Source organism: Rosa chinensis, chromosome 3 (assembly GCF_002994745.2).
Source record: "Rosa chinensis cultivar Old Blush chromosome 3, RchiOBHm-V2, whole genome shotgun sequence".
Lineage (NCBI taxonomy): Eukaryota > Viridiplantae > Streptophyta > Magnoliopsida > Rosales > Rosaceae > Rosa > Rosa chinensis.
The window spans coordinates 36,769,272-36,789,458 of NC_037090.1; the positions used below are offsets into that span (position 1 = coordinate 36,769,272).

General features: G+C 41.1%; 2 long non-coding RNA genes and 2 other non-coding genes across 4 annotated transcripts; 2 read left to right on the forward strand and 2 right to left on the reverse strand.

Moving 5' to 3' along the window:
• Nucleotides 1-3,306: 3,306 nt before the first annotated feature.
• On the forward strand, nt 3,307-4,094 carry LOC112194613. Its single transcript, XR_002934105.2, has 2 exons — nt 3,307-3,613; nt 3,840-4,094. It is a non-coding gene; the product is annotated as an uncharacterized LOC112194613 (long non-coding RNA).
• Nucleotides 4,095-5,401: 1,307 nt separating this feature from the next.
• Nucleotides 5,402-6,836, forward strand: LOC121052106. Its single transcript, XR_005807997.1, has 2 exons — nt 5,402-5,597; nt 5,726-6,836. It is a non-coding gene; the product is annotated as an uncharacterized LOC121052106 (long non-coding RNA).
• A 12,274-nt stretch (nt 6,837-19,110) lies between these two features.
• On the reverse strand, nt 19,111-19,229 carry LOC112195528. The gene has a single exon (XR_002934590.1). It is a non-coding gene; the product is annotated as a 5S ribosomal RNA (ribosomal RNA).
• A 438-nt stretch (nt 19,230-19,667) lies between these two features.
• On the reverse strand, nt 19,668-19,786 carry LOC112195462. The gene has a single exon (XR_002934528.1). It is a non-coding gene; the product is annotated as a 5S ribosomal RNA (ribosomal RNA).
• Between the last annotated feature and the right edge of the window lie 401 nt (nt 19,787-20,187).

Consider the following 20,187-nt stretch of genomic DNA (forward strand, 5'->3'; position numbering starts at 1 on the left):
GCTATTCATAAAAAAAAAAAATAGTGAGTTGTCAGAATATAATTCTTCGGTCGAACAGAGCCCAAGAGCCCCAAGGCCAATCTTTTTGACGTCTTAATATATATATGCCTGCTGTGTACGATGGCCGCGCACGTCGCATGAGCCTTAGAAGAGCTTGACCGAATTGATGCAAGAGCAAAGTAGCCGAAATCAAAAGGCGCGGAAAAAAAAAATATAGTGAAATGAGAACCAAATTTGAGCAAAGGTGGGAGGGAATTTTTTTTTTTTTTTTCATTCAGACAACACACAAATCCTTGTAAGTGTTGTACAACAATCTTGAACAAAAGAAAATATGATTTCTGATGTCCTTATACAATTAAATCTCATTAAACTCGTTGTGTGAAGCAGTTTTAACCAACACACAACGGAAATTTTTTTTGATGTCTAAAAAGTGTAGTCTGATAAGGTTTTTGGCATAGTGACAATCTGCTCAAACCAACTTCGTCAAGCACCTAGCACTAAGGCCAATTCGGCCTACATCAAGCTCGAAAGCTCGAGGTGACCTAGAATTTCAAATTTAAATTTCAAGTTCCACAAGTTGAATCGATCTACAAGACTACTATGGATCGAGCAAGGAGAAAGATGGCTTCAAAACTCAACAAGTTTCGAGCTCAGTAGTGGCTGGAGGAGGAAGTTCAATCCGGGTCGGCGGCCACCGGCCACCGGTTTTGCTGGTTTCGATTCGCTATGTACGGTGAAAATCAGTGGAAGAGAACACCATGGGGAGGACGGCGACATTGAGGCGTCTTGATCTAGGTTAGTGCAGCTATCGTTCGCCACTGCACGGAGGAAATCCGGCGGGGTTAGGGTCGGGTCGAGGGTTTCTGGACACTTTCCAAAAACGAAAAATTCTAATATTTTTCAGGGATTTTTCTATTTATAGGGAAATCTTATGAAATAGTATAAACTTCCACAGATCATAACTTTTTCATACGATCTCAGAAAAATACGTTCTGCATGTCTACGAACTCTTATCGACGTGATCTACTACACTTGTGAAGGAATTTTTTGTAGAAACTCAAGGAATACAAAGTCAACTCTTGACCCTTTGAAAAATAAACGTTTCGAGTAATTATTCATCCGAAACATTTTCACTTCATCCACAACACAACCAATCGTACCAACCAACAACTTATTAATTTTTGAAAATCACATGAAAATTGATAAGGAAAATTCAGGGTATTACACATACACAATTACATTCTTAAAGCCCAGGTATTATTAGACCCAATTATATCTATCATCTCTCATCTGTTAGTTGTACAGATCAAAGAGAAGAGAGACACCTTGCTGTCCCACATCTTCTCACTCTCTTCCTCTCATTCTCTCTTATTTGCTGCTCTCCCATCCTCGCCGACTCAGACTTCAAAGGCTTCAAACACACTGACAATATCAACAAAGACTAAGACTCACTCCCTTTGACCACCACCTCCCTCCCAAACCCACCAAATTCCCAGTGATTCTCTTACAAATTTGGACCCTACATCATTAACTGATTCTCCTAAACCTTCTTTCACCAGTCTTTAGTATTGGGATAAAGACGAGTTCAAAGGTCTACCACAAGATCAACCATAGTAAACCATAGTAACCGCCACTTACAGTTACAGAAAATAATATTCCCTTCCTGAATCCAATCTGAAACACTCGACTGATCTGGTAGAAGAAAGATGTCGGTTTGATTTTCGTTAATCTGCGTAGTGCCACTCAACACGCCAAATTTGCTAGGCGCCTGCTTGGGCGGCTGTCCAACTACAAAACTGTTTTTCTCGATCACCTAGCCCTTAATCGGGGAGATTAAAGCTCTACACAGAGTCTTTTTGCTCCACAAAACTTGGAGTGAAAAGTAGGATTTTTTCGTTGGTTTCCCTCATCCGGTGACGCTGCAATGTTGATGAAGGCTCTTTGCCTCGTCGGAGTATAGCGGTTGTAGTCGAATGGGATCTTGGAGGATTCTAGTGGTGTAGTATTGTCACAGGCGGGACTTTCGCTTTATGTGTTTCTGTTGTTGGGATAGCAATGGCGATGCATCTACCTTGGTCGTGGTTGCGGGCTTGTGCTTGGCTGGGTCTTCCTAGCCAAGGCGCTTTAGGTTTTGACCCGGGTATGAGGGATATTCAACGGCGGGGTGGCTAGCGGCGTCAAACTCTTGCGCCTTGGCAGGTTAGCCTCGGTGGTCTAGATTTGAACTGTGGACCTGAAATGTTGTATGAGAGGTCTCCATGGGAGTGTGGTAGTGTAGAACTGGTGTTGTTGGTAGTGGAGGGATTGTACTAACATTGTGTTGGTGGCGGTCTTCATGCTGGCAGGGGTCGAGGTTTGGTGCAAGGCTGGGGGGGGGGGGGGGGGGGGGGGGTGGGGGGGGGGAGACTGATCTTGAACAGTTGGTAGGAGGAGGTTTTTTGCGGTTCATATCTGATGTGCAAGGGGTTGTTGAAGTTATCACTACTCCGACGACAAAATCCAATGGTAGGTCGATGTTGGTTTCTTGGCAAAAGGATATATGGTTTGTGATTGTCTTATTTTTAATTTTTTATTTTAATTTTATTTTTATTAGGTTTTTGTTTTTAGATAGTTGGGTCTAGTTGTTATGCCATGTAAATGGTGTCATTACCGGAGACTGATCTTGAACAGTTGGTAGGAGGAGGTTTTTGCGGTTCATATCTGATGTGCAAGGGGTTGTTGAAGTTATCACTACTCCGACGACGAAATCCAATGGTAGGTCGATGTTGGTTTCTTGGCAAAAGGATATGGTTTGTGATTGTCTTATTTTTATTTTAATTTTATTAGGTTTTTGTTTTTAGATAGTTGGGTCTAGTTGTTATGCCATGTAAATGGTGTCATTACCGGAGACGATTTGATTTAAGCTTGGTTTACTTTGGTTGTCAATTTGCTGACGATCGAGCCTTACACGTGGTCTGGTACTTTTTGGACACGGTGTGGAAAATGGCGCAGTCTTCTTTGCAATTGACTACAAGGTATCACCGGAAATCTCGGGATTATGTGAAAATTTGTAGCCTTCAAAAGGGGCGTAATTTTGTTAGAGTTTAGACCATTTGGCTCAATAGTACCTGTCATCACGGTTGTACTTGGGGTTTTGGTCTCTGTCTCTTCTAAAATATGATTTTCGATTGATTAATTGAATTTTCTTCGTTTTTCTCGGAAAAAAAAAACATGAGAGAGGTCTGTGGTCATCAAAATAAATGACACTGTTGCCCTAACTATATATATATATATATATATAATATATTCTAATAGTCTCACCGAAAAGGCAGGTTTAGATCGGAAGAAAAAACGCGAGAAAATGTTCAGATTCTTGAGGAGTTATCGAGCCGGATACCGTGCCGGTATCCGTGCTGCCGAGCGCTAGCAGGGGGAGGGTGGAGAATCGGGCAACCTTGCATCTAAACCTGTTTGTGACGGAAGGCAGACAATGCTCCACTTGTTGTTGAAGGGGGGATTTCTCTACTGGGGAGTGTTTTTATTTCAGAGCACAACTGAGAGTATGAAGAGGTATGAGAAATCGCTTTCATCTCAGGAGTAAATTGAGAACGAGGACGTCGCTGGTTGTGCCGAGGTATGATGCTTTGTTCTCTAGATGTGCGGTTAGGTAAATTGAGAACAGTGTGGGATAGTTGTTTACTTACAGGACTGATTATTCTAACCCTCTCTTGCTTGCTCTTTTATGAAATTGTCTCTCTAGCTGTTCAAGAAGGATCCAAGTAAACAATAAAACATAGTGGTACTGTTTTGCTATTGAGTTGTTGTCCTGGAACTCATGCATTTTAAATAATTGTGTGCAGATTTTTCGTATGGCAGAGAAGGAGATGGAGTACAAGGATGAGTTGTTCAACAAGTAACTTTCTACATTGTATTTTGATGTCACAAACGAGTAATGGGGTTTTTGCAATGTAGTATTTGAATCCAATTTCTTTTCTATTATGAGTGTAATCTATTGGAGGATTTTTTGTTTTTCTGCGTTATTTATTTCTTCTTTCATTATGGGGTTTCCTTTTTATGTTGATTGGTGTTGGGTTGTGTACCAAATCTTTCCATTATCAGGTCATGTTTCTGGGTGTTGAATTGTCTGTCCTTGAATTTGAATTTTCAGTTTAAGCCTTTAGATCATGATAATGCTTCTGAGCATATAATAGTTTTAAGGAGTTTTATCAGCTTTAATGAAGCATAGCTTCAGAGACTCTGGGTTTGCTAAAAAAACATAATAGCATTGCCTATGTTCAACTGTTAAAAGCCATTCTTACTGTTCTTAGTAAACATATAACATCAAAAAGCTTCTCTGCTATTTTCATATGATTCCCAGTTCTTTGATGATGATATATTCGTATTCCTAATCATAGTATCCTTTCAAACAATCGGTCCTCGATGAGAGAGACATAGTGGATGGAGTAAAGGAAAAATTTTCAATCTTCTTTCATATTGCAAGATCAGCAAGATCCAAATAAAATTAAGCTTGTATATCTTTCCTCAGCTTTTGGTATTAACCTCATCTATTTCTTCATGTGTTTTTGCAACTATGGGGTTTAAATAATTACTCTGAACCTAAAAATTCAGCATGCAACTGCCTTACCTGTTTAAAACTAGGATTGGTTTAAAATATTGGGTTAATTTTTTTTTATTCCTCAGCACATGAGTGGTTTTCTTGAATCTTACATGTTTTTTATTTGGTTTTCTCTCATAGAACAATGATCAGATCATGGTGTTGCTCATTTGCATGTTATAACTAAATGACCAGAATAATGTTCACAAAACAAGACATATAATAAATGGCATTGTTCATTTGCAATTTTTTAAAAAAAAAATAAATATAGATGAACTATGTGGACTGTGTGTCAACTAGAACATTGGTTCCAACCGTTCCATGCATGCATACTTTTTTGTTATTATGAGCTGCTGTCTGATTAGTTATGATTTTTTCTAAACCGAACTAATCTTTTTTTTTTTTTTGAATTTCTTTTGGTTATTTTCATGCCTCTTGCGGATTTGTAATGCATTCTCCAGATTTACATCTACTTTTACCATCTGCTCAAATTGTTACTGAAATCTGGTGAGAAAACAGCAGTGTTGTTTTTATTTTTGTTTCACAATCAGTTTCCTGCTCTTATTAGGAGTCATTTTGTGTCCAAGTGTGTTTACATTGATATACGTAACGTTAGGTCCCTTGGAAATGATATTCATATCGGAGTTCCGAGTATGTAGGGTTTGGAGAGCAAAATGGTTCAAGCCAACTCCCAAATACGATAGGTTGTAGTTTGTTCTGGTTGATAATATTTAATGACTTCATCATAGAAATTTTCTGTCTGCACTGTCACTATCACCATATCCTCATAAATATCTTGACACACTTTCTGTGCATACAAAAAAATATGGCCACTTACTGGGAATATTATATAAGTTACGGAGTAGCTCAGTGTCGCAATTTGGAACTTGGAAGGCATAATTTCCAAGATGAATAGAAAGTGGAGTCGGGGGTCAAAAAGGAAAACGCAAAGAAGAGAGTGGAGTTGGGGGAGTCCATCTTCATCTCGCAATCTCTCACTTTGGTAATTTCCGGCCTCTATCTTTCAATTTCAATTTCAATTTCAGCTTCGCAACTTCCCTTTCTACGGTCAATTCTTTTGGTAAAATCTGGGTAATTCTATTTATTTGCCTTCTGTGATTTGCTTTTCAGCTCCAAATGCAGCTCTTAGTTAACTTCTTTTGCTCGGGTTTTCTTCTTTGCATTACTTTTCTGTCTTGGACTTCTTCTGATTGGATACCTTGTGCATTTCCTTTTGGATACCTTCTTCTGTGTCTTATCAAGAAGAAAAGTGTAGACCTGTATATGTTGGGAGTAGTGAGATTTTAGGAAGAATTTTGGTTCAGGATAAACCTTCGAATTGAGCTTTCTCAACACTATTTAGATTATCAAAGGTTATCCCAGTGAGTTGGAATTCTGGTTTTAGAACAATTTATCTAACCATCATTAGAAAGAGTCTGTTTGGTGGCTTTGAGAATGGATGAGAAATGGAAGCTGTAAGCTTCTGGTGCTTTTCTTGCAAGTCCTTTCACAAATTTCTGATTGGTGATAGACTGGAACAAAAAATTTCTCTAGCAAGTCTTACCTGGAAACATAAAGTTCCAGCCAAGTTCAAGGTTTCACGCTGGTTGGTCCACTCATGGGAGGATGAATATTTGCGATATGTTTCAATGTAGGAGGTCAAACTGTTGGTTTTGCCCTGAAGGTGTGCCATATGCAAATTTGAGGGACAGAGTATCAATCATGTTTTTGTGCATTGTGAAGTTGCTTCTATTTTCTGGCAGAAATAATTTAGGGAGGCTGGAATGTATAGGGAGACCACACTCCCTGCTCTTTTTGTCCAACTAATTTGCATTTGGTAAGAAGGGAAGAAGGCGAAAGTTAATTGGCGTTGCAGTGCGTTGGTTGTAATTTGTTTTCTCTGGATGGAAAGAGATAGAAGATTACACAGGTGCAGTGGTAGAGGAACTTTAGGAGAGAGTAAGATTCTGGTCAGCTGAATGGGCTTTTGTTTCAGCAGCCTTCTGATTCCATGACTTTTGAAAACTATAGCTTCTCTTATATTGTGCTAGATTGACCCAGGAGCAATATAATAGGTTTCTGTTTTTCGTAGGCTGGTTTCCATTTACTGCTGCTGTTGAAAAAATTATGAATTTTCTGCTGTTTGTCTCTATTTTCGTCTTTCTGTCCACTTTTAATCGGACATTTCATTTGATCATTAAAAGTTGTTACTTTTCAAGGGAAATTAAAATATTCCCCTCCATTTTGCTTCCTGATATTTGCATCAGTCAGTAGGGAAAAGCATAGTTTATCAATTATTTTGTCTTCTTTGACAGACATTGTGACACCCTACGCCTATAAGACGGAGTATTTATGTATAGTTTAGTTTCATGTGTATTCTATTCCATGTTTGTGTTTTGCTTGGATGTGTTCTTATTTTTATTTCCCTACTGGGTCTTGCAGTTTAGCATCACTGTTTGGTAGACTGGATTTTATAGTTAACCAAAACTTTCCTCTTCATCTTCGAAGTTTCTTTCTTCCTGTTTTCTATTGTATGTCCCTCTTTCGAGTTTTGTGTATGTGGTTGGTTGAATTTCCAACATCCAATTGGCCGGCTCAAGTGGATGGGGTAATTGGCTGTTGGTTTCAAGGTAGAGTGCAATCACATGGACTTTGTCAATGGTGAATTTTATCTTTAGGTTAGTATGTTATGTGGGTGATATCTGTAGGGTGTGCTTCATTATATAAATTAAACCAGTCTGCACCAGATTCAAGAAAGCATGGACACGCTTCCACATATTAGGAAGTTTATAGTTTGAAATGAGTTTGGAATGAGCATCAATCAATTTGATGCAAGGCCCTGCAATAACTTTGAAATCACATGTAAGTTGGTTTCAGTGAGTGTAGACCCCTCATGTTTATGGTTTGTTCAAATTTCAGTAGAAGCCTGATAGATCATTGTGGAGTGTTCGTTGAGACTGTCAAAGAGATAGGTGATTAGCACTGTGTAGGATCTCAGACTCAAACTTAGGATTAGAGATAAAAGAAACAATTGCTAAACATTTCAGAAAGAAGATCACCACCAAAAGAAGATATTGCAGGGGCCATACATTAAATTGAGGAAAATTCTAGGGGCTTCATTCTAGGCGTTTCAGTCACTTGGGTTTCCCGTTGCTGGAAAGTGACTAGAAATTTTCTCGTAGCAGATGGTTCTCATCAGTTCATCGCCTTCAAGCACTTATATGTATTTATATACATGACCAGATAATCTCCCTTTTAATAAAGTTCCCAACTACAAAGAAGAAATTCCAACTTTTTAAAATGTTCATTAGTTTCATGAATAACCGAATAATGATTGGCTCCTGAATGGAAGAAGCTCGGATTATGTCACTATTATTTGTACAAAAAAATTGAATGTCAATCAAAACAAGGTCTGTACCTCTGTGGAAGGCATCTTGAATTTTGATTTTTTGATTGTCTCGTACAAGAAAATATATCTGCCATTGTAAAAGAAACAACATCGAGTTACATGAGTAACTAAAACATATACTGATGGATACAAAATATTGAAACTTGCACAAACTTTTATGGTGTTGATCAGACCAATAACTCAATTACACATCAGAAGGGAAGAGGGAGGGGGGATAACAAAAAACAAGGCTTAATGAGCATTTTATCAAGTTTAAATGGACTTCCTATGGACAATCAGAATCATGATAATCAACCTTTACCAAAAAATCTGACTAGCATTGTAATGGAAGACATGCAGAACCAGTGAAAGAGACTATTGATATGCCCGTGAAACTTTCTTAAGGCCAGCATATTGTTGGCAGATGAACGGAAAGATAAACAACATATCCCGTAGTGGTACCTCAGTATCCCTTACTATGATTTATTCAAAAAGGATGGCCTAACAAACTCCTCATCACACAAGACGGGGAGAACTGTGTGGATGGGCATTATATCTTACAATTCAACTGGTTTTCCATTAAAAATGGATTATTCAGTACAGCTTCTAGCAAGTCAATCAGAAGTTTTCTATCAACTAAGGAAAAGTTTTGAAACTAATCACCTATGACACATGAATTGTCACTTTGTACCTGATTACAAATAATCAGCATATACCCGACACAGGCGTACACTACACTACCCAGCACATAATCAACATATTGTTCCAACTATGGATGAAATCTCAACAATATACTATTTAGTTGTTTGGCATGATCTTGTTGAAAGAAGCATTGACAAAAAGCTTTGGTTATTGTTAACAAAAATGAAAAAAAAAAAATTTATTTTATATAATAGAACCAAAATCTACGCTATGCTTAAATGGACATCTAGGACCAAAAACCTATAAAATTTAGTACATATATTTGATGAGCAAATCATTTTCTATGCTTGCTGCTGACCAACCTGGCCACATGCTAAACTAACCTTTAATAAACCTATATACAATGTAGCCTTTCTAAATTTATACATTTATAATAGAATTGTGATATTTAATATGTACGAGTAATTAACTAGCACTGTAGTAGGTTGCTAAACTAGAGTTTTTATCTATATGTAATTATAATTGTGATGTATATTGATAATGTGAATGTGATTAATTTATTTATTTTTTTATGGCTGGAACCCAGTGGGGGGCTTGACCATCACGCATTTTTCACTAATAATAAGAAAAATACAACCAGGGGGGACGTAATACCAAAACCCCCTGAATGAAAGTGAACAAGTACAACAAAAGCAATATAAAGTATTAAGAATAAGTGTTACTACGATGTGGTTTGATCTATATGGTTGAACTGCTAGATGGAAGCAATCATACAATATTGCTCCCAAGTACATGAATTTTGGAAATGATTTTGGTAACAGATAAAAGCAAAAAGGTTTTTTTTGTTGTATTCAACTTGATTGGAAAAATAAATCAAAATTTCATATTTTCTCTATGAAAATATGAGTAAAAAACTTCGTTGTCGATGGCATACAAATTTCATAGAAATTTATGAGAAATTTCGGACAAAATTTCGGTGTGAATTTTTAAATATATTTTGTGTGTGTAGATATTTCAAAAATTAAGAATCTCGAGGAAACGTACTAAAAATTTCAAAAAATTTTGGGAAACTTCTTATGGAAATGATATAGCATATGAATTTTATTTTGGTACTTCCACCTCCTCGGATCCTGGTTAGGTTCAGAAATGTCAGAGAGCGGGTTTGGATCTAAAGGAAAATGGAAAGCATTAGCCAACAGTGGCTTACCTCTCGAGCTATCGGGTCGATATCTGGTACATGGTCACCAAGAGGAAGAGGCCCCACTTCATTCACCTCTTGGACCTCTAGTGCCGCGGGAATCTCTGTCGTCATTAGTTCCTCATAAGCGGCAGAAGCCTCAGAGTGGCTTTCCACGCTTTCATGCTCCGGGGAGTCGTCATCTTAGATCGTTATCAGAATGGTAGGACCTTGCGGATGCTCTGTAGATGTGGGAGAGGGAAGAGGTGCCACGGGGCTAGTTGGTGCTTGAGCTAGCGAGAGAATTGGCTCTTCTGCAGAGGCTGAGGATCCAGCCTCACTCAGGCGAGAGAGATCAGTGGTCCTCTAACGGACCTGTCAAAAGATACATAGTGAAGATCCTGCCTAGATTCTAAAATTTAAATAGGATAAGACGGGGCCGGAGTTTACCAATCGCATTCTCAAAGGTTCGTCATCTTCAAAACTCTCTTTGACGAATTGAGCTCGATCGCGTTTGCAAGCCAAGACAACAGTGGCCTGTACGAGAAAAGAATCACAACTCAAAAAGAGGGGAAGCACCAAATATACAAGTTTGGGATCGTTCTTAACCAAATTACCTCAGCGGGATCTTCATCATGAGAAGACTCTCCCTCAGGAGTCTCCTCTGCTATTGCCTTTTGTTTCCTGGCCTGAACAGAGGTTGTCCTGCTCCGGGTAGTTTGCTGCAAAACACATTCAGGAATAAGAGCGGGAAAATCAAGACAACGAAAAGGAATGGTGAAGAAAGACGAAAACTTACTGTTGCCCCAGGCTCGTGGATTTGTATCCCTGTATGCGATGAGCGAGAAGGTAGAATAGGTCGTGGGGGTTGTGCTGCAGGGTTGGAGAAGCACTCAAGAATCTCGCGGTCCTCCGGACTAGGACTACTCATGCCACGAAAGATCAGGGCGAAGAGTTCGTCATATGGCAGGTCCCAACAGTTCACAGACACTTCTTTCCACCAATCAGCATAATCATCGTCGACATCGTTGAGGGGGTACAACGCTTTGACCCTAGGGGGAATCACTATCAAAGTAAACTGACTCTGAAAGGGGGCAGACCCAAGCGGAGCTAATCTCCTCCAAGAGGTGTAGTAATTGGCAGAATCAACCAAAGGCCAGGGTACCAACTGGACCAACCCAAATTGGTGAGCAAAGTGGTTAGGGGCATAGAGCTTGTAGCTTATGCGGTCGGTGGAAAGACGAATGTCTAAGCAGGAGATGGTGCGACGAAAAGCTAGGAGGGCTCTTTCGCTATGATCCCGTCCACTGGGCAGAAAGCCATCATCAAGGGGAGGAGGGAATCGCCTATAAAGGACTATTTTTGGGTCCGATATCTCTTCCAGCAAGTACAAGTAAATAAAACACTCGGAGTAGGGTGGAGCTCGATACCTTATGTTGCGGCAAAGCCAATTCCCCAAAAGGGAATCGACGGAGGATCCTTTGGAATATCACCGCCACGGAAGCGAGGGAAATAAATCTGCAGCCAAAAGGCGAGGTTCCAGAAAGGGCCACTAATGTCGGTATTGAAGGGGCACATTACGGCTTTATAAAGGGAGCGATATAATGCACCTAATAGAGGTTTCCCAAGGCCAACGCAAATACCATTGTATAGAGCAGTGGCCAGAGAATTCCAAGGCCCAATAGGTTTGTTGGAAGAAGTGCAAAAGATAAATTTGCAAAACCAGAATTCCAGGAATGCGATACCTCCTGTGTGGTCACACTGGGTGCAGTAATAGTTGCGCCAGAATGGGTAGGATTTTCTGCGATGCCCCCGACCAGCCATATCTATTCTCAAAGGAAATTGAATGCCATCAAACTGATCATGCACATAAGGCTCAAAGTCAATGGGCAACCCCATGATGGTAAGAACATCCAGCAGAGTTATGCTCATCTGCCCAAACCAGAAATCGAATGTATTGCTGGAGGTGTTCCAGAAGCAAAGAACGGTGACTAGCAGTGCAGGGTTGGTATTATGGGAAACAGAAGCATAGATCGATGGTTTGGGTGATACCCATTGCATCCCAACGAGCCAAATCTCTCGCTCGGACCTCCTGATACCAAACATTTTCCTCTGGAGCGATGGTAGGCCAGAAACCCACTTTCCTCCTTGGCCCCCAACTGCTAAAATCACCGGGCACCTGCCGAAGAGCCGCTATGGGACGGCGGATGGAAGCCCATAATAGGCCATAACATCATTTGGCAAACGATCGCGAGGTGTGGGACCCAGACTAGCTTGATTATCACCTCCACCAAAGCCCATCAGTCGATTTCTCTACTCTCCGGTCTGACTTCTGCATCGAACACCCATGTTAGTCCGCCAGGTGAATGTGGCTTTCTCAGTGATTTCATCTGCCTGATCTATAAAGAATGGTTTCTTGGGTGCCATTTCTGGGTTTGTTCGGAAATGGAAGACGAAGTTTGGAGGAAAGAGAGAACTTGAAATAGTTTGCTTCTGGGTTGCTCAGGAAAAGCAAGATAGAAGAAAAGCCTCCAAGAGAAACGCGGTCTTGCTACTGGACGCTACCACGGTCATGAAAGTGGTCAAAAATATGCTCAAAATGGTCAACTCAATTATCATGCACGTGGCTTTCATGGCTCTAGACGTTGTCATGCATATCATCAATTAAGCCATGGCCAACTTAATATCAATTAAGTTGTGGCCTTGGAAAGCCAATCTGTGGCTTTATTGGTCAATTCAACTTCAAATTCTTCACCAATGTTTTCAGGCCATGCAGTGGCTTTGATATATGTGGAGAAAACATCTACAACCCACATTGTATGAATGGCCAGAATAAATATTCTAGTGGCCAATTTGTCATTCGCGACCATAAATTGGAGTATCATCAATACAAGTTAACTCTTGTTTACAGTTATCCAGTTCCAAATTTCTTGCCAAAGAATTTTGTCTGTGATGATACTAAACAATCCATAGAGGCATCTCGATATGATGCCTGAAAAGAGTATAGAGGCAAACAAATATTTGATATGCCACTCTTTGGTGACTCTAAATATGATCTCGATGCGGAGCCAATCTATGATGAATATGATGATAATTATTATTTGATTATCGATTCCAAAAAATCACATGAAGGATTTCAGGTTCTTTGAAGCTCTTGATATGGAGAACTCAGACCAGCAAGTGGTCGAATGCAAAAGCCAATTCGTGGCTAATTCTACAAAGACCATGATCTATGACATGGTAGTTGGCGACAAAGCCAATCTATGTTCATCCTCATCTCCAAAGTTGCAATTGAAGATCATGCTTCGCCAACCAACAAGGATACTTGGGGGGCAAGATCACTACTAAAAACAATTGCTTTTGCGATGGCAAAAACTTTTCGCGGCGGTAAATGGAGCTTTTTGCGACGGAAAAGTTAGTGTTGCAATAGGTGGCGTCACAAAATCCATTTGCGACGGTAAATTTCCGTTGCAAAAAGTATTTGCGAGGGAAAACTGTTGCCGTCACAATGGTTAAACTATTTACGACAGGTACTTTGCCGTCGTAAAAAGATATTTCATTTTTTTTAAAAAAAAGTGGGGTGAATTGATTGCGACAGATACTATGCCGTCGCAAAAGAATATTTCATTTAAAAAAAAAAAAAATTCGTGTGAATTGCACACCAAAGCTAATACCATCTGCTGCAAATATCATATATTGAAAAATATTATGAAACCCATCATCTATAACCAACCAACAATCACAACCTAAAACAAAGGCTGAAGATTTCAAATCAAAACTAAAAGTAGCCAAAGGAACAAAGCAAAGGCAGAGAGACAACCATAGAATCAAACCTAAAAACCATCAAATTCCATATAAAGAAACAAAATTCAAATCTACTTTTCTACCAATTATATACCAATGATTGATAAAGAAACTGATGAGGCATGTTCATTGGTTAAACTGGTACTAACTTTGGAAGTAAGTTGCCCTTTCGCATCTATGCTCGTCCTACATTTCTCATTGATGACATTTACAAAATCTTCTAAATCTCAGCCTCCGCCATACTCTTTATCATCATTGTTTCCCTTTGGAAAAAAAATTTAATGCTGAATATCCACTCACTCCATACCTGCACAGGACTTTGCAATCCGGCCATGTATTATCCTTCCGTATATAATCTCATGTTTCTTCTTAACATAATTTCCATATCATATTTTGTCAATGTGCAAGCCGTACAAATGTACCAAAATAAATAAACTCACTTCTCAGCCACCGTCAGTGTTAAGATCACTCCCACAGCTCCTCTAGAGAAGGAGGCTAATATGGGATCAACTTCACTGCAATTTGATAGAAAAGCAAGTCAATCAATGAAACAGGAAAAGACAGTAGTATTAACATCATTAGGTTCATGTCTACATATGTAACATGGTCAGTTTCCTAATGTGTGAAACCTGAGGATCTTAACAGTACCGAAGATACTAAAATTAGAATAAAGTTGAACTGAAAAATAAGCGGACCTGATAGTCAGGGTGCATGCATTAGTTATATTTCTCTTCTCTAATTCTTCCATTATCAAACTCTATACATTTCTGATTCCTCCATTTCTCCCCTGTACAGATCACCAGCCTCTTCCACATATGCAAGTTGAATTAGATATATGCAAGAGAATACTTCTTTGTGGCTGGAATTCCAGCATGACCAGCCTATAGAAAATCAGTAAAACTAGTTTAGTTTGTGTTTATGTGATAATGTGTGATGGTAGATAATACATCAGATAGCTTTGTGACAAAAATTCCATCCTTGGTGAGTCTAGGACTAAATACCCAAATATGGAAGTGGATATGGAGCCCAAGCCTTATGCAAGGCTTGTTGGAAGTGTCATGTATGCTCAGTACTAGACCTAATTTATATCTATTTTCCTTTTCAAGCTATTAACATATCAAGAGTAGACTATGAGCCCTCGAATCTGGATATTCTTTACGCTGAAGGTGTTACTTCATCTATTAGGCTAGCTTGTGTAGACTTCTCATTTCCACCGTCAGCATCTGAAGATAACATCAATAATAATAATGATTAGTGGGACTCTTTTCTTACGTCAGTCATAGTGTTTATTTCATTTCTAATGAATAAACTTGAGTGTAGATAACAATCCATTAAAATAAGTTAATAGTGATAATGACGAAGTGGTATTAGCTCAACGGTTAGAGCACCCACTACCTAATGACGAAGTCATGGGTTCGAGTCACCATGGGGGTACAAGTGAAATCCTTTGATCCTTTTTTTTTATTTTTTTTTTAAGTTAACAATGATAATATTAAAATATTTAGATAGTTCCCTTACACTGTCTGTTTAATAGGTTACTGCTATTTTATAACTTTACTAGTTAGAGATCCTGCGCTTTGCTGTGGGTTTTGCAACTACATTCAAGTATAACAATTATCAATTGCTTTCTTTCTAACTGAACTAGTAACTAATAGTAATCAAATACAGTTCCGCAACAGGTACTTCCTCTGGCAATGGCTCAGGGTTTTCCCCTACTCCCCCAGCTTCAATAGCTTGGGGGGCATGGGGAGCAGGCTCCTGACTAACCACATCGAGGACAGGTTCAGCATGATTCTCGGCCACTACCTCTCCGGCTATGATAGCCGCTTCCTCGTTTGGAATAGCATTTGGGTCCTAGAAGGAGGCATTGTCAGAATAACCAAGCTAGGGGTTAATGATAAAACATTTTGTTAAGAGAGGTACTTCTTCAACAGGTGGCTCGTGAAGAGTTACTGTTGGCACAGGTTCCTGGGCAATCTCACCGGACGCTGGAACTGAATTAGGCGCTGCCTGTTCCAGAAGGAGGGTTGCAGTTGTTTGCTCGTGGGAGGTGTCTGGGGGCGACGTTCTTTCTTCAGCCTCAAGCGAGTTGTCATCTATAACCTATATTGGGACAAGAACCAAAGGCATGTTGTTTGCAGAATCAATTGGAGAGGGAGGATTGTTAGAACCATTTGGCTCTTGGACTTGCGAACCAGACACACCTTCGCCAGCAGCGGAGGATCCTTCCCCAACTTGCCTAGATGACCTACGACGAACCTGCAGAGGAGGAGTGTTATAGAGTCATACATAACAAAACAAAACGTCATGGCTCATTTTAGATGAGTATTACCAGTCGATCAGCGACCGGTTCATCTTCTGCCCATGGATCAGTCTGGGGATCAGCGCGACTGCGTTTGCAAGCTAGAGCGGCAACAATCTGTCAGGATTAAAGTAAAGTCAAAATAAGCCTCGAAGAAGATATCAGAATTATGAGATTTTCAGACAAGAGCATTACTGTTTGCGGGTCGTCATCATCAGAGGAAGAGTCTTCGACTTAAGGCTCCGTCGCTATCGTTTTCTTCTTCGCGGCCTGACCAGTGGCCGGAGAAGCAGTAACTGCACGACCGCTAGAGGGTGGCACACTTCCCTGATGTAACAAAGCGTGAGTTAAAAGGGGAAAAGCAGACAGAAAGTAAAAATAAGACAATTACCTCTTGGGAAGGCTCACGAATGACAATCCCTGCCTGGACCGGGCGCGGGGCTCACGCGGGTTACAGAGCAGGTTTAGGTAGCGGAGGGCGCGCCTTGCCTTCAGGAAAGCGAGCAAGTAACTCAGTATCAGCATCATAAGGATATCTTAACTCTTCAAAAATGGTCACGAAGAGCTCGTCATCTCTTTGTCTCCAGCAGTTGACAGAGACTTCTGACCACCATTGATCATAATCTTCAGCAGTCCCATCCACGGGGACGATGTTATTAGCCCAGTCAGGAAGATCAATCAGTACAAGCATGCTTTGTACTGGCGGAGGCCCAATCAAGGGGCCAATTCTGCGCCAAGAAGTGTTGTAGTTCCAAGCATCATAGAGGAGGAATGGCGCTAGTTGGATAAGACCAAACTGGCGAGCGAAGTGGTTGGGAGCATAGAGCTCATAACTGAGGTCATTAGATGCAAGCCTAATGTCTGAACAAGAGATCGCGCTGCGAAAAGCCAGGGGCGCACCATCATTATAATTAGGAGCCCCACCAAGAAACCCATTTTCAAGAGGAGTGGGGAATCTCCTATTGAGTACTAAGTCGCAGTAAGGCATTTCGTGCAGGAGATACAAATATGAGAAACACTCAGAATAGGGTGGGGATGTGTACCTCTCCTCGCGACAAAGGCACTGACCAAGAAGGGCGTCAGCTGGTGGTAGCAATGAAATATTGTTGCGGCGGAAGAATGGAAAGTAAGTTTGAATCCAGAAATCAAGGATCCAAAAAGGGCCAGAAATGCTAGTCTCGAAAGGATGCATGGTTGCTTGGTATAAAGTACGGTAGAGGGCGCCCAACACTAGCTGTCCTAACCCCACACGGCGGCTGTTGTAGAGGGCTGTGGCCAGGAGAGTTCAAGGACCAGTGGGCTTATTGGCGGAGATACATAAGATGAACTTGCAGAGCCAATACTCTAGAAAAGAAATGCCACCAGTCGCATTGTGTTCTTTGTGGTAATAGGCCAGCCACCACGGATACGAGCTGTTATGAACGCCGTGACCAATTTGGGCCATGGTTGATGAGAAGTTGTCAGAGTCGAATTGGCCATGCAGATAAGGCTCACCATCGATAGGCAAGCCAGTAATGGTAAGAATAACCAATAATGTAATACTCATTTGGCCAAATCGAAAGTCAAAGGTGTTGGTGGCAGTATTCCAAAAGCAAAGGAAGGCAGCGAGAGGCGAGCGATTGCCACCGTGAGGAAGGCAAAAACATAAATCAATAGTTTGGGTAATACCTGCTACGTTCCAGCGAGCCAGATCTCGCGCTTAAGCTTTGTGATACCAAGAAAGCTACACTGTGCTGATCGAGGATGGCCAGTGCCCTATTTTTGCTCGATGTTTTTGCGCACCCCAACTGCTGAAATCTCCAGGCGTCCTTCGGAGAACCGGAATAGGTCGACGGATGGGTAGGCCATATAGGGTGATAGCGTCGTCTAGAATGGAATCTCGCGGTGCCGGGCCCAGTCCGATATGTTGATTCGGGAGTCTAAGAAGTAGTGGTCTCTGGATATTGGTGTGGATATGACAGCGGGCACCAATTCCGGTTCCCCAAGAGCGAGCAGCTTTCTCGTTGAGTTCTTCCTCCTGATCGATAACTATTTTCTTTGGAGGAGCCATTTCTGGGTTTCTGTAAGGAGGATTGTTTGGGACAAAGAGTTTCTGGGTTTTAGGAGACTGAAGAGTTTCTGATGTGACAGGTTTGGAATGGCTGCGGGGTTTAAATAAAAGTTTTTATGAGGGAAACGGTGCGACAAAAAGACGTTTTTCCAAGCAAATAGACGCAATCCTCATTAATGATATCGTTTTGGTCATCAGACGTGTCGTTTTAGTCCCCTTCAATCAGTTACATTCTCGTGGGCCCGATTTCGAGGCCTGGGGGGCAATGTTTGAGCCAAAAGTAATTTTGGCAAGATCCTTTAGTGGATTTAGCATAGCAGGACAATATCTGAGGCCCAAAAATAAGTTTACTTGGAATTGGGTTACAGCTTCGCCCAATCCGAAATCCATAAGGAAAACGAGCCCTTATTGGAGTCAGTTAGCGGAGATTGAATAGGAAACTTCAATCAATAATCCTTCTATGGTAAGGAATAGTCGAACCCTAGGTATAAATACCTGGTTTCAAGGACAAATCAAAGACAACTCTCAAATCAATCAATCCCTCGGATTATCAAGCCTCCCCGGAGCAAACCTTCAACCTCGTTGAAGCCCGGCGACCGTGCTTCCAGACCTAGTCTCTCTAAGAGTCGACTGTTAGTTCTACCGCCACCAATACTACCAGCGAATCAAGGGTAACACCCTCGCAACCCCCGCGAAGCTAAAGCCACGCTTTATCAAACCTTGTGCTTTCTCAAAACTTCCCAGTGATTGCTCTGCTCAACCTATAACGTTGAGTATCGATTCGGTGACGCGAAGAGATCACAACCAAAGCCCTTATCCGTAAGGCAAGAAGTCCTTTCTCGGAAGGCAAGAAAAGAGCCTTGTGACGAGGTTGGTGCTCTCCTCGTCCACAACTCTTGATCAAGAAGTCAGGTCAAGGGACGCCCCGACGACTGCACCCCATGGTGCTGGCACGCTCGCGCATTCAAAAGAGACAGTTTGTACCGCACTGATTTTCATGTCAAACACCTGCTGTGTACGATCGCCGTGGACGTCGCATGAGCCTTAGAAGAGCTGGACCGAATTGGTACACGAGCAAAGTAGCCGTAATCAAAAGGAGCGAAAATATAAATAAATAAAAAATAGTGAAATAAAAAAATCAAGGGCAAAAAGAGGGGTACAACAAGAGGACTTCCCAGGAGGTCACCCATCCTAGTACTGCTCTCGCCCAAGCAAGCTTAACTTCGGAGTTCTGATTGGATCCGGTGCATTATTGCTGGTATGATCGCACCTGTTAGTGTATGCAGAATCAATTTATATAAAGGCTTCGTCTCACTTCTCTAGAGCGCTTGAACAAAAACGACAAAGGGGATTTGTCGGGTCCAGTACGTTGCGCCATCTCCATCACCTCCATGCCCGGCTAGGGTAGCCCCGCCCCCGTCCCCGTTCTGTTAGCTATTCATAAAAATAAAAAATAGTGAGTTGTCAGAATATAATTCTTCGGTCGAACAGAGCCCAAGAGCCCCAAGGCCCAAGGCCAATTTTTTGACGTCTTAATATATATATATATATATATATATATATATATATATATGCCTGCTGTGTACGATCGCCGCGCAAGTCGCATGAGCCTTAGAAGAGCTTGACCGAATTGGTGCACGAGCAAAGTAGCCGAAATCAAAAGGAGCGGAAAAAAAAATATTGTGAAATGAGAAATCAAAGGCAAAAAGAGGGGTGCAACACGAGGACTTCCCAGGAGGTCACCCATCCTAGTACTGCTCTCGCCCAAGCAAGCTTAACTTCGGAGTTCTGATGGGATCCGGTGCATTATTGCTGGTATGATCGCACCCGTTAGTGTATGCAGAATCAATTTATATAAAGGCTTCGTCTCACTTCTCTAGAGCGCTTGAACAAAAACGACAAAGGGGATTTGTCGGGTCCCGTACGTTGCGCCATCTCCATCACCTCCATGCCCGGCTAGGGTAGCCCCGCCCCGTCCCCGTTCTGTTAGCTATTCATAAAAATAAAAAATAGTGAGTTGTCAGAATATAATTCTTCGGTCGAACAGAGCCCAAGAGCCCCAAGGCCCAAGGCCAATCTTTTTGACGTCTTAATATATATATGCCTGCTGTGTACGATCGCCGCGCAAGTCGCATGAGCCTTAGAAGAGCTTGACCGAATTGGTGCACGAGCAAAGTAGCCGAAATCAAAAGGAGCGGAAAAAAAAAATATTGTGAAATGAGAAATCAAA